Source organism: Eumetopias jubatus, unplaced genomic scaffold (genome assembly GCF_037043125.1).
Source record: "Eumetopias jubatus isolate StellerSeaLion01/CBP00866 unplaced genomic scaffold, mEumJub1_p1.0 scaffold_3, whole genome shotgun sequence".
Taxonomy (NCBI): Eukaryota; Metazoa; Chordata; class Mammalia; order Carnivora; family Otariidae; genus Eumetopias; species Eumetopias jubatus.
The window spans coordinates 177,374,870-177,389,415 of NW_028274809.1; positions in this window are offsets into that span (position 1 = coordinate 177,374,870).

A 14,546-nucleotide genomic window follows, 5' to 3' on the forward strand; every position below is an offset into this window, starting at 1 on the left:
GCTCTGGCAGAGCCCAGAGGATGATAGGAAGCTGAGCCCATGCCCTTAAAGAGACAGCACTACAAACCGCAAGCAGAGATACAGCATAGAAGCAGCAGTTTGAAAAACATCTGGAGCATACAGGAAAGAGTTATTTACTAATCTCAGAGTTTCCTGAAGGACTTCTCAGGAACCAAGGAGCTGGTAGCCACCATTTCCCTCTCTTGCCCCCAGGATAAACACATGGTCACCTGCAGGAACCAGCACACCACCAGCATTTACTACTAATCTACTTACATCATGCCCTGCCTCCTTTAGCAGGGCCTGCCTCAGTCCCAATGCTGCAGGTCCCCTTCTCAAGGAGAACCTGTACAATCCTTGCCAACACTGAGTTTCCCAATTGTATGCTTTGCAGGACTTCAGTCCGGGTGGCTGCAGCTGGTCACCTCCCACTGAGGACATGTGCACTCTACCCATGCACCTTGCAGAGTGATCCCAGTCACTCCAGTCTCAGTGGCAACTGGGCATCTCCTGTGGAAGAGACCAGCACCACCTTGTTAAAAGTTCATGCCCTGCCCACTACTTTCAAGAGAAAGAGACATAACTGACTTTCCTAACACAGAGACATAGGCACAGTTAGATCGAATAAGGACAGAGGACTATGTCCCACATGAAAGAATAAGACAAAATCACAGCAAGAGACCTAAGTGAAACAGAAATAACATTCCTGATAGGGAATTTAAAGTAGTGACCATAAATATACTCATTGGACTTGAGAAAAGAGTAGAAAACAGCAAAATGCTGAACACAAAGATAAAAAAGAATCAGAGATGAAGGATACAATAATTGAAGTTAAAAATACACTAGATGGAATAAATAGCAGGCTAGAAGAAACAGAAGAACAGATCAGCGACCTAGAGGACAGAGTAAGAGAAAGTAAAAAAGTTGAGCAAGTGAGAGAAAAAATTTATCCAAAATGAGAATAGACTTAGGGAACTCAGTTACTCCATCAAGCATAATAACATTCACTTTCTAGGGATCCCAGAAGAAGAGAGAGAAAAGGGGGCAGAAAATTTATTTGAAGAATAGCTGGAAACTTCCTGATTTGGGAGAAGGGAACAAATTCAGATCCAGAAGGCACAGAGATCTCCCAACAAAAAATCAACCCAAGGAGGTCCACACCAAGACACATGGTAGTTAAAATGGCAAAAAGCAATGATAAAGAATTTAAAAAGCAGCAAGAGAAAAAAGAACAGAGAACAGTTACATACAAAGGAAAACCCATAAGGCTATCAGCAGTTTTTTAAACAGAAACTTTGCAGGTCAAAAGAGAGTAGTATGATATATTCAAAGTGCTAAAAGGAAAAAATCTGCACCAAGAATACCCTATCCAGCAAAAGTATCAATCAGAATAGAAGGAGAGATAAACAATTTCCCAGAAAAAAGTTAAAGGAGTTCATGACCACTAAACCAACCCTATAAAATACGTTCAAGGGGACTTTTTGAGTGGAGAAGACAGACCAAAGTAAGAGTAAGAAAAGTAGGAAGCACAGAATCAGTAAAAATAAGTATATCTGTAAAAATCAGTCAAGAAATTCACAAAATAAAAAGAAGTATGACACCGTATACCTAAAACATGGGGAGGAGAGGGAAGTAAAGAATGGATTCAAACTTAACCATCAACTTAAGATAGAATGCTGTACACAGATGTAATATACAAATCTAATGGTAACCACATATCAAAAACCAGTAATAGATACGCAAAAGATAAAGAGAAAGGAATCCAAGTATATCACTAAAGAAAGCCAACTTATGTAGAGAGAAGAGAGCAAGGGAAGAAAGGAACAGAGAGGATCCACAAAAACAAACACATGAAAAATAACAAAATGGCAATATATAACTTTGAATGTAAATGGACTAAATGCTCCAACCAAAAAATATAGGAGCACCTGGGTGGCTCAGTCAAGTCAGTTAAGCATCTGACTCTTGATTTCAGCTCTGGTCATGATCTCAGGGTTGTGAGACTGTGTCCCACATGGGCCTCTACACTGGAGCCTGCTTAAGATTCTATCTCTCTCTCCCTCAGCCCCTCCACACCCCTCTCCCTAAGGGGAGAAAAAAGACATAGGGTGATGGAATGGATAAAAATACAAGACCCATTTATGTGCTGCCTACAAAACACATGCCTATTGAAAGTAAGGAGATGGAGAAATATTTATCATGAAAACAGATGTGAAAAGAAAACTGGAGTAGAAATACTTACATCAGACAAAATCAATGTTAAAGCAAAGACTGTCACAAGAGAAAAAAAAAAGGACACTATATAATCATTAAGGGGACAATCCAAAAAGAAGATATAACAATTGTAAATATTTATGCACCCAACATGGGAATACCCAAATACATAAAATAGTTAATAATATAAAAGAACAAATACAATGCAATGAAATAATAGTAACACAATGATAGTAAGGGACTTTAACACCCCACTTACATCAATGCACAAATCATCCAAACAGAAAATCAAGAAGCAATTCATGGCTTTTATTGACACACTGAACCAGATGGATATAATAGATATATTCAAGTTTATTTTTTAAAGATTTTTTTATTTATTTGAGAGAGAGCACAAGTGGAGGGAGAAGCAGAGACAGAGGGAAAAGCAGGCTCCCCACTGAGCAGGGAACTGACACAGGGAGCAGGACCTTGTGATTATGATCTAAGCCAAAGGCAGGTGCTCAACCAACTGAGCCATGAGGCACCCCTGATATATTCAGAACATTCCATCCTAAAACAGAATACACATCGTTTCAAGTGCATACAGATCATTCTCCAGAATACATATTAGGTCACAAAATAAGTCTCAACAAATTCAAAAAGATCAAAGCTATACCATGCATCTTTTCTGGACACAACACAATGAAACTAGAAATCAACAACAAAAAAAATCTTGAAAGACCACAAATACATGGAGGATAAATAACACACTATTAAACAATGAATGTCTCAACCAAAAAATCAAAGAAGAAATCAAAAGATACCTGGAGACAAATGAAAACACAATCATCCAAAATCTTTGGGATGCAACAAAGCTGTTCTAAGAGGGAAGTTTATAGCAATACAGACCTAACTCAAGCAGCAAGAAAAGTCTCAAACAACCTCACCTTACAGCTAAAAGGAACTAAAAAAAGAACAAACAATGCCCAAATCTAGCAGAAGGAAGAAAACAATAAAGATTAGAGCAGAAATAAATGATGAAAGGAAAGGAAAGGAAAGGAAAGGAAAGGAAAGGAAAGGAAAAAGGAAAAAGGAAAAAAGGAAAAGATCAATGAAACGAGGAGCTAGTTCTTTGAAAAGATCAAGAAAATTGATAAACTTCTAGCCACACTCATCAAAAAAAAGAGAGAGGGAGAGGACTCAAACAAAATAAAAAATGAAAGAGGAGAAATAAATAATAACTAACATCACATAAATACAAAAGAGAATATTATGAAAAATTATATGCCCACAAACTGGACAACCTTAAAGAAATGGATAAATGCTTAAAACTGTATGACCTTCCAAAGTTGAATCAGGACAAAATAGAAAATTTGAACACTGCTTACCAGCAAGGTAATTGAATCAGTAATCAAAAATCTCCCAAAAAACAGGACCAGAAGCCTTCACAGGTGAATTCTATCAAAATTTAAAAGAGTTAATACTTATTAATCTCAAACTATACCAAAAAATAGAAGTGGCAGGAAAGCTTCCCAGATCAGTCTATGAGGTCAGCATTATCCTGATACCAAAACCAGAAAAAGACACCACAAACAAAAAGAGAACTACAGGCTAATATCTCTGATGAACATAGATGGAAAAATCCTCAACAACATATTAGTAAACAGAATCCAACAATACATTAAATAAATCATACACCATGATCTAGTGGGATTTATCCCGGGGATACAAGGGTGATTCGATATTTGCAAATCAATAGGATACAACACATCAATAAGAGAAAGGATAAAAACCATATGATCATTTCAACTGAAGCAGAAAAAGCATTTAACAAGGTACAACATCCATTCACATTAAAAACCCCCAACAAAGTAGGTTTAGAGGGAACAGACCTCAACATAATCAAGGCTTTATATGAAAACCCCACATCTAACATCATAATGGAGAAAAACAGAGTGTTTTCCCTAAGGTCAGGAAAAAGACAGGGATGTCCACTCTCACCACTATTATTGAACATAGTACTGGAAGTCCTAGCCACAGCAATGAAAAGAGAAAAGAGAAAGGCACCTGGGTGGCTCAGTCAGTTAAGTGTCTGTCTTTGGCTTAGGTCATGATCCCAGGGTCCTGGGATCAAGCCCTGTGTCCCTTCCTGCTGAGCAGGGAGCCCACTCCCCCTCTCCCCTTCCTGTGCTCCCCCTCTCTCTCTCTCACAAATAGATATACAAAATCTATTTAAAAAGTTAATTTTTTAAAAAGAGAGAAGGAAATAAAAGACACCCAAATTAGTAAGAAAGAAGTAAAACTTACATTATTTGCATTTCACATGATACTACATATAGAAAACCCTAAAGACTACCAAAAACACGAGAATGGTAAGTGTATTCGGCAAGGTTGTAGGATATACACTTGATGTACAAAAACCCATCACACTTCTATACACTAATTATGAAGCAGCAGAAACAGAAATTAAGAAAATAATCCCATTTACAATTGCCCCCAAAATAATAAAATACCTAGGAATAATCTTAACCAAAGAGGTGAAAGACCTGTAATCTTAAAAACTATACAATGTTGATGAAAAAAATTGAGGATGACTAAACGAAATGAAAAGACATTCCATGCTCCTGGATTGGAAGAGCAAATATTGTTAAAATGTCCATACTACCCAAAGCAATCTACACATTTAATGCAATCCCAATCAAAATACCAACAGCATTTTTCACAGAACTAGAACAAACAATCCTAAAATGTGTATGGAGCCACAAAAGACCCCAAATAGCCAAAGGAATCTTGAACAAAACTGTAGGTATCACACTTTAAGACTTCAAGTTATATCAAAAACTACAGTAATCAAAACAGTATGGTACTGGCGCAAAAATAGACACATAGTTCAGTGGAACAGAACAGAAAGCCAAGAAATGAACCTACAATTACATGTCAATTAATCTTTGACAAAGGAGGCAAGAATATGCAATGGGAAAGAGACAGATGGTATTGGGAAAACTGGACAGCTACATGCAGAAAAATAAAACTGGACCATTTTCTTACACCATATACAAAAATAAACTCAAAATGGACTAGGAACCTAAATGGGAGACATGAAACCATAAAAATCCTAGAAGAGAGCACAGGCAGTAATTTCTCTGACATCAGCCATAAAAACATTTGTCTAAATATGTCTCCTGAGGCAAGGGAAATAAAAGCAAAAATAAACTATTGGGACTATTTCAAAATAAAAAGCTTCTGCACAGAAAAAGAACAAAACAAAAAGGGTAACTTTACTGAGTCAGAGAAAATTGGAAGGTCATTGCAAATGACCTACTAATAAAGCATTAGTATCCAAAATATATAAAGAACTTATACAACTCAACAATAAAAAAAACAAATTTGTCAAAGATTCATTGACTACAATTAAAAGTGGGCAGAGGACATGAACAGATATTTCTCCAAAGAAGACATACAGATAACCAACAGACACAAAAAAAGATGCTCAACATCACTCATCATCAGGGAAATACAAATCAAAACCACCTCACACCAGTCAGAATGGCTAGTATCAAAAAGACAAGAAATAACAAGTGTTAGTGAGGATGTGGAGAAAAAGTAATCTTCATGCCCTGTTGGTGGGAATGCAAACTGGCGCAGCCACTGTGGAAGATAGTATGGCAGTTCCTCAAAAAAATTAAAGATAGAACTACCCTACTATCCAAGAATGGCTCTACTGGGTATTTATCCAAAGAATATGAACTAATTTGAAGAGATATAGACACCCTTATATTTATTGCAGCCTTATTTACAATAGGCAAACTATGGAAGTAGCCCAGGTATCCATCTATAGATGAACGGATAAATGGATAAAGATGTGGTATATATATTCTTATATATATAGGAATATGATTCAGCCATAAAAAGAACGAAATCTTGCCACTTGCAACAATATGGTTGGATCTAGAAAACATAATGCCAAGCAAAATAAGTGAGTCAGAGAAAGAAATACCATATGATTTCACTCATATGTGGAATTTAAGAAACAAATGAACAAAAGCAAAAAAAGAGAGAAACAAGCCAAAAAACAGACCCTCAACTACAGAGAACAGATGGTTACTAGAGGAGAGGTGGGGGAAGGGATGGGTAAAATCCATCCCTTAAGTGTACTCTTAGGAGTACACTTCTCTTGATAAGCACTAATATACGGAATTGTTGAATCACTATATGGTACAGCTCTAATATAACAATGTATGTTAACTACCTTGGAATTAAAATGTAAAATGAATGAATGAAACTGAATTTGAGGAACTAAATAGACATATTCCAAAGAGACATACCAATGGCCAACCGGTGCATGAGAAAGCTAAGTGCTAAACATCACTAATCGTCAGAGAAATGCAAACCAAAACCACTGTGTGATATCACCTCACACCCATTAGTATGGCTACTATCAAAAAGACAACAAACGTTGGTAAGGATGTGGAGAAAAAGGGAACTCGTGAGCACTGTTAATAGGAATGTAATTTGGTTTGCACACAATGGAAATCAACATAGAATTCCTTAAAATATTAAACATAGGACTACCATATGATGCAGCAATCCCACTTCTGGGCATATAACCAAAGGAAATTAAAACAGGATCTCAAAGAAATATCATTACTCTCATGTTCATTGCCTCATTATTCACAACCGCCAAGATAAGGAAACAGCCTAAGAATTCATTAATGGGAAAATATGTGGTATATATACACACAATGGAATATTCAGCCATGAGAAAGAAGAAAATTGTGCCATTTGAGACAAATGAGGACATTATGATAAGTGAAATAACTCATAGAAAGACAAATACTGTATTTATATACTTGAATGAAATATACTTATATACTTCATTTATATGTGAAACCTAAAAAAAGACTAAAGTCAGAAACAGTAGAGTGGTGGTTACCAGGGACTGGGGGTGGGTAGTGGTGAGGGAAATGGGGAGATGTTGGTCAAAGGATGCAATGGTCCAGGTATAAGATAAATAAGTTCTGGTGATCTAGTGTAGAGCATGGTCATTATAGCTATAATACTGTATTATATACTTGAAAGTCACTGAGAGATTCGATCTAAAATGTTCTCACCACAAAAAAGAAATGGTAATTATGTGACGTGATGAAGATGTGTTAGCTAAAACTATGATGGTAATCATTTGCAATATTTAAGTATTTCAAATCAGTGTGTTGTATACTTTAAACTTACACAAAAATTGTGTGTCGATTACACCTCATTAAAGATGGGGGGAAGAAAAACTGAATTAGAGAAACATTTTTTTATAATTTTGTGATTTTCTGTACTCGTTTAAATTATCAATTTATTCATTCACCTAATTATTACCAAGTGCCTACTAGGTGAACACAGAAATTAATGAGGGATACCCTACCCTCAAAGAAAGACAGCTATAGACTATCAGATTTCAGATACCCCTAAAGATCATGAAAATATATAAAGTTATATCAAATATTTTTCTGTACCAATATCTACTCTTTGAATCATGTTATGTGTGCACTTAGTTTCCTTAACCCAATTTACTAGTAACATTTATTTTTATTCACATTGTACAGATTAATATTTTGTGAATAAATAGGTGCATATTTTCTTAATTATGCAGATAAAATTACCTGATAAAGGTGGAATTATTGGGTTGAGGTAACATATATTTAAAACATTTTTATATATATTGACAAATGCCCTAAAAAGGAGGTTGTATCCTTGATAAAACTGACTATTATCTCCTCTCTGCCTTGCCTTTGTCACTGGACATTAGGTAATTGACATCATGTGTAAAATGATATTTATTTTCTTTCCAGCAAAGAAGGCTTTTCAATTTTTTTTTAGAGATAAGTTAAACTTTTATCTTGTAAATATCCATTTACTTCCTTTCACCATTTTTCTATTGGGATTTTTGTTGTTTTCTTATGAATTCTAAGAACTCTTTCTGTGTTAGAGACATTGCTGCAACATGCACTGCAATACTTCCTCCACTTCACTATTTGTCCCTGTACTTTACTTTTCCACGTTGCACAGAGATTCTTTTTTTCAGATGTTAAAGCTACTACTCTTTTATTTTATAGAGTCTGCCTAAAAATCTATATGCTTTCCCCCACCTACACGTAAATTTAAAAAAACAACCTGCAGGATTTGTCTGCTTCCTCATTATTTATACTTAAGTCTTTGGTCTTAGAGGCACTTAATTTAGAGAATGCTCTGGGGTAAATATCTATTTTATTTTCCAAATACTTAATCAATTAGTCAGGACTGTATTTTGACTAACCCTCCTTTCTCACTGAAAATGCTGTCATTTCAAAGTTCCGTAAAACCGAAGTCATGTCTAAAGTCATCCAGCCAGCCTATGGCTGAGTCAATGTTTGACTGCAAGTTCAATGCTTTATTTGTGTAGTGGCAAAGAGCGTGGTGCTAGGATCAAAGAGAACCACATTTGACTGGGACACACCTGGGATTTAGCTACAACCACATTACCTTGAGCAGACTACTCCTTCAGCTCCTAATCTGTAGATGGGAGAAAATAATTCTACCTAACTCATTCGACTGTGTGAGAATCACATCTTTCAATTTATTCATTCAGTGCTATTTATTAAAAGCATACTATGTAATAGACATTTTTAGACTATTTGTAGAGATAAATTATTTTGACTTTGTTGAACTCAAATAATGACCTATAGTCCACCCCCAACATTTAAATCTGCCCTACATTCTCACCATTGGTAGAAAAGACAACAGTTGTTGTTGTTTTTTGTTTTTTGTTTTTGTTTTTTTTAAGACTCAAAGTATGAAGTAAAAGCCTGTAAATGTATAGTGCATATCCAGTCTCCAGCAGGGTGCCTGACAGAGAGGTAGCAGAAAGTAAATTTTGTAAATGAGTGACTAAACTAAGAATTAATTCTTGCCCATGTAATTTTCCTTATTAAAAATAGAGAATAAATTATCTTTAAACATAGTCTTCATTGTTCAGTGAAGCTAAGAGAATTTTTTAAATATGTGGATAGATGAAGTGGAGAGAAAGAGAGGAAGAAATACCCACATTCCCCTGTCACAAGGCAAAGGTTGGCATATGCAGGATAAAAAAGCAGCTACATGGGGCGCCTGGGTGGCTTAGTCAGTTAGCCATCTGACTCTTGATTTCTGCTCAGGTCATGGTCTCACAGTCCTTGGATCAGGGAGCTTAGGGCTCTGCACTCAGAGGAGAGTCTGCTTGAGATTCTGCCTTTCCCTCTCCCTCTTCCCCTCCCCTCTATACACGTGCATGTGTGTGCACATACTCTGTCTCTAAAAGAAATTGTTTTTTAAAAAACAAAAAGAAAAGAAACTACAATCCTCTCAGATTCATCAAGTCATTTTGATTCAACAGTTTACTTGCCACATGAATTCTAATTCTGAGTACTGACAGTTGCTTAATACACAAAAGTAGCACATAATCAGCCATCCCAAATAAAGGAAGAAAACACACACACACACACATATTCTGGGCAACATAATTAATGTTCTGTGTTCCCAATATGTGGGATTATGTTCCCAATCTGTGTTACATGTTGATTTCTTGGTGCCCAGCAAAGTGCCTGGAGTCAGTCCAGCTAGTGATCAGAACACAAGCTGGGTCTGGACTTCTGGATCTGACCCCTGCTTCCCCTGTTCACATGTTACTTAACCTCCCAGGGCCTCAGATTCCTCAGCTATAAAATCAGGCACAGTAACAGTGCCGACTACATGGGACTATCATGAGAATTACACAAGTTAATGTTTGTGAAGTGTTTAGAACAATACTGGCACCTTAGCATGTGCTCTATAGGTATCGCCAAATAAATTAACACATGACACTTCTTTCGTGGTGCCTTTTCTGACCAAGTTACATCCATCCCTTTTACATACTTCATAGTACCAACCATCAGGCATGTACCCAAATTTTAATAGCACATTTATTTTTATAATAATATGATTATCTGTCTTCCCTCACCAAACACAGAAATATGAATTTATTGGCATCTTGTATATTGCTAAGATGCATGAAAAAGATTATTCAAAGATTACTTTTTGTTTAATGTATTAATATAATAAATTCCCAAACTAATTTTTTTCTGTTATGGGTCTTTGGTTAAGCTTTGGTATAATTTACAATTAAATTAAATTCCTTTAAGAAAACCATCTTTGCATCAGATAATTGCGGGGCTAGCCTTCTTAGCACGCTCAGATTTCTTGACAGATGTCAAGATCACATTGTGATTTGATCCGAAACTGTAGCCTTCACTGCAAGGCTCTTGAAGGGATCTTTAATTGTTATCATATAAGTCTCATCTCAAAGGTCCATCATCCTTAGAACTATTAATAACATCTCTACTTCAGATGTGAAAATGACATCTGCTTGAAAGTGGGATATCCCTCCCAGCATTGCCTGACTTGCTGACCCAAGATTTAACCTCTTTCTACTTACACATTTTTACTCATTTTGATACCCTTGAACCCAGACCAGTGGCTAGCTTATGAATGAATGAAGCTCAAAAAGGCATAAGAAAAAGTTACTCATGAATCCAACCCAGACACCACTTCAGGGTGTTTTAAAAGAGAAAAGCAAATCCCTTCAAGCTCAAATTTATACAATTATCTTGGAAATAAATTCTTTTTAATTGCCTAAAGCCCTAATAGCTCCTTGTTAAGCTCTGGCTATAACAAGAAGTATGAAACCATGACTAAAATATTCACACTCTGGTCCCTATTAAAAAAAAAAATCACTAGTTTATTCATCTTGCCTAATGACAGAGAAGGGCAAAACAGCTACCCAAACAATGAATGATAATGTAAGAGCTGTAAAATCAATATGTCAGATCAGTAGAGCTGTGCTTCGTTTTAATGTTTTCATCCCTGAATGCAGTAGAGCTTACCTTCTGAATCGTATACGTGTATTGACCTGATTACATAAATATTGACTTTTCCTTATATGAGGATTTTTTCAATCTCACTGTAATTACGATGTCAATATTTATGGCTGTAGCAACACTGAATTTAAACTTTATTAATTGTGACTGATAGTGGTATGCCATGAGATATTTGAGATGGCCATCTGGTCTCAAAACATTGCAGGTACTACATAGTAAATGATAAGTTAGTAACTCTCTACAGATATCACAGTAAGGTAGTCGTCTTTAAGAAAAGGATTATTTCATTCCCAATAATTTGGGGGCTGGTCTCCTCAACTTGTCAGGTTTCATAGAACAGAGAAGTAATAACCAGGATGTACCTGGATCTTGGTCTATCATTTTACCCATTTTTTTTAAATCCAACACATCATTCCTAACTTTAATCCCCACCCTACTAACAAATTATTTGATCTGTTGACAGATGTCTACACCTCCATCCCTACAGCTGTGTAGGTGTGTAAAGGATATCATTTAATATTTGTTATTATTCTTTGATATTTTTCCAATGAGGATCCTATGCATAGTTCAGTCTAAAACAAAATACAATCTGTATAAATTCTATTTTAAAAATGTCCTAATTGTTTCTCCTTACATGGTTTTGTTTTCACTAGAAAAGTTTCACACAGTTACTGCAATTGTTACATCTCTGAGGCAAGCAAGTGCCATACCTCAGGACACTTTAATTAAATTTCTTTTTTTTTAAACCAATCAATGACATTAGAAAAATATTCCAAGTGCTTTAAAGAGCTGGAGAGTTTTCATTTTGCTCTTATAATATTTTTGAGAACTTCCACTCAAGGGCCTGAACTCTCTAATTTAAGAAGAACAGAAGTACCTGTGGCATGTCACCCATGTTGAGTTAGGCGAACGCATGGGGAAGGCTAGGATAAAACACTTGTCATCCACATTTTGGGTTTAACAGCTGTTCTAGACACATCATGGCGAGGGGTTCATGCATTATCCTGTGTTTTCTTATTTGCTTCTGCAGGGATGCCAGAAGAGATGAACCTCAGTGACGTAAAGCAGATCCATCAGACAGACCAAGGTAGTACTTTAGATACAACGGGAGCAGGATGTTCAGCAGCGACTGAATCTACCACATTTATGCTGATGGGTGTGGTAATGTTACTTCCTTGGCTTTGGTAACTGAACTCTTCCACCCTGATAAACCTGTCTTATTGGAGTCTTGATTTCTCCCGTCTTCACCTGACTGGAATAAGAAATCTTTTCGAATGTAACAATTATATTTACGAAAAAGTATGTCACACTAACTTCTTATAAGCCAAGTGGGAATGTTCACAGAGTATTTAAAAATGATAGACTATTTGCAAACATGTCTTCTAGTATTCTAACTTAAATCTTCTTAAATTCTAACACATTAAACCTACAAATGTGAAGAGTACAGAAGCGACTTCAAATAAGAAGGATTTAGAATATCTGTAATTTTACTATCTTTGATTCTAAACTCTTTATAAAAGAAAAGTGTCTTAAATTGAAAGTGTATTTGCAGAACAATGAAAACAGTACATAGTGTTTCTTGAAATACTGAAATTAGAATTCCATTAAATGAATCAAAACAAATGATGGCAAATAGCATGCATGAATTTTTGAGATTCTTCCATTTTTGCAAGCTATATGAAGAAATTACTTGAAGTTTGTAAGTTATAGAGTAGATTGTTGAGGAGCATTTCATGTAATTTCATTGAAGAAACTTGATAAATTTTATCCACTGTAACTTCGCCATTGACAAACTTTAACCTGAATATTTTGGTAGCATCTGAGCTGTATTCTAATACATTCAAAATGCATCTTTGGTATTGTGGCTCTTTTCCCTCCCTTTGCCTAATGGATTTTGCCATGTTGTAAACACACACCTGCTCTGGGAATATCTCTAAGAAAGCCATTAATTATTTGGTAAATAACTTGCAAAATGATATATTCATCCATCCTCCAAATATTATTTGCTATTTTTTAGATCAGTATTAAATAATTGAATATCTATACATTTCTAAGGCTCCTATTAATATCTAAAGACATGTACTAATACAGAAAATGTAGCACACAATGCTTAGCTCTTTTTCTATTCGCACATAAGGAGAGCCACTAACCCACAGTCCGATTTCCCAGTTGTGATAACATGCCTCAGCAGACTCCGATTAGGATATGTTTATTGTTGTACTTAAGGAGGAAGAGATAAGTCAGCTTTTATTAAGAAGTATCATATCCAGTTGGTAGCCAGAAAATATCATTAATACAAAGTGACGGAATCGAAAAGAGAAACGCTGAATTTGTAATTTTTTTTTTTTAATGAAAAGGATTTGAAATGACCTCTGAAGGAAAGTCAAACAGGACTCAAGTGATTGCAAATATTTGTGAAGGTGAAATCAATCTCCCCAAATCAGGAAAACAGTATATGATCAAATCTTGTTCTCTCATGGGTTCTAAATTAACCAAAGGATCTGACAATGGTCCATTGAAACTACGATATGTTTAAACTGCCAAATCAGATTTTATTGCCTTTTAAACAGACCTCAAAACTGTAAGTGTATTCTACCTGCCAGGTCTGGCTGTCATTTCCCTAGGCTTCCATTCCAGATCTTAATATTTATTCCATGATCTACTTGGTTTATAACTCATTTGCACCACCACGCTCCACAAATTATAAACTTCAACATATATTTGTCTAGTCTTTACTCATTATTTAAATAAACAGGTAATATGAAGTCACCCATTTGTGACACTCCTGCCCAAGTCATGGTTGGTTTGCTCTGGCAAAACTTCTTTCCCAAACTTAGAGGAATTTAGAAGCAAACTGAAGGGCATAGCTTTGCAGACTATGATGTTTCTGGATTAAATAACATTATAGGAGAACATTTTAGATGTGGCAAGAGATGCATAAAAGCAGAGTGGTAACAAGAGTAATAGTATGAATGAATTTTTTTATCAACTAAATTTTACATCCTCAAGTGGGTGTTGTCTACCTCCAGGCAGGCACTCTAGAAACGATATACATCATAACAGTGCTACTCTAGCTTAAAACATGAGTAGGCTTTTAGAATTCCTTTAAGAGCCTGAGGCATATTTCCTAATATTCTCAATGAGGATATTCATTCTTTAATACTCTACTCCATAGCATTGTATGTTTGACCAGCTCTTTATAATTTAAAAGCTCTTTAAAATGGAACAGAGTATCCCATTTGACCTTCCTCACCCTTCAAGGATGGGCTCAATTTTTAGCCAAATAAAAACAGTAACACTGAGGGTTTTTTAAAATGGCTCAGAATTTCTGAAGCCTTCCATAAGTCTAAAAACCTTTGAGCAATGGTAAGATTTTTGAATATGTGTCTATTTTCTAAGACGACTTAAAGGATAACATTCAAGTGAATATGTATT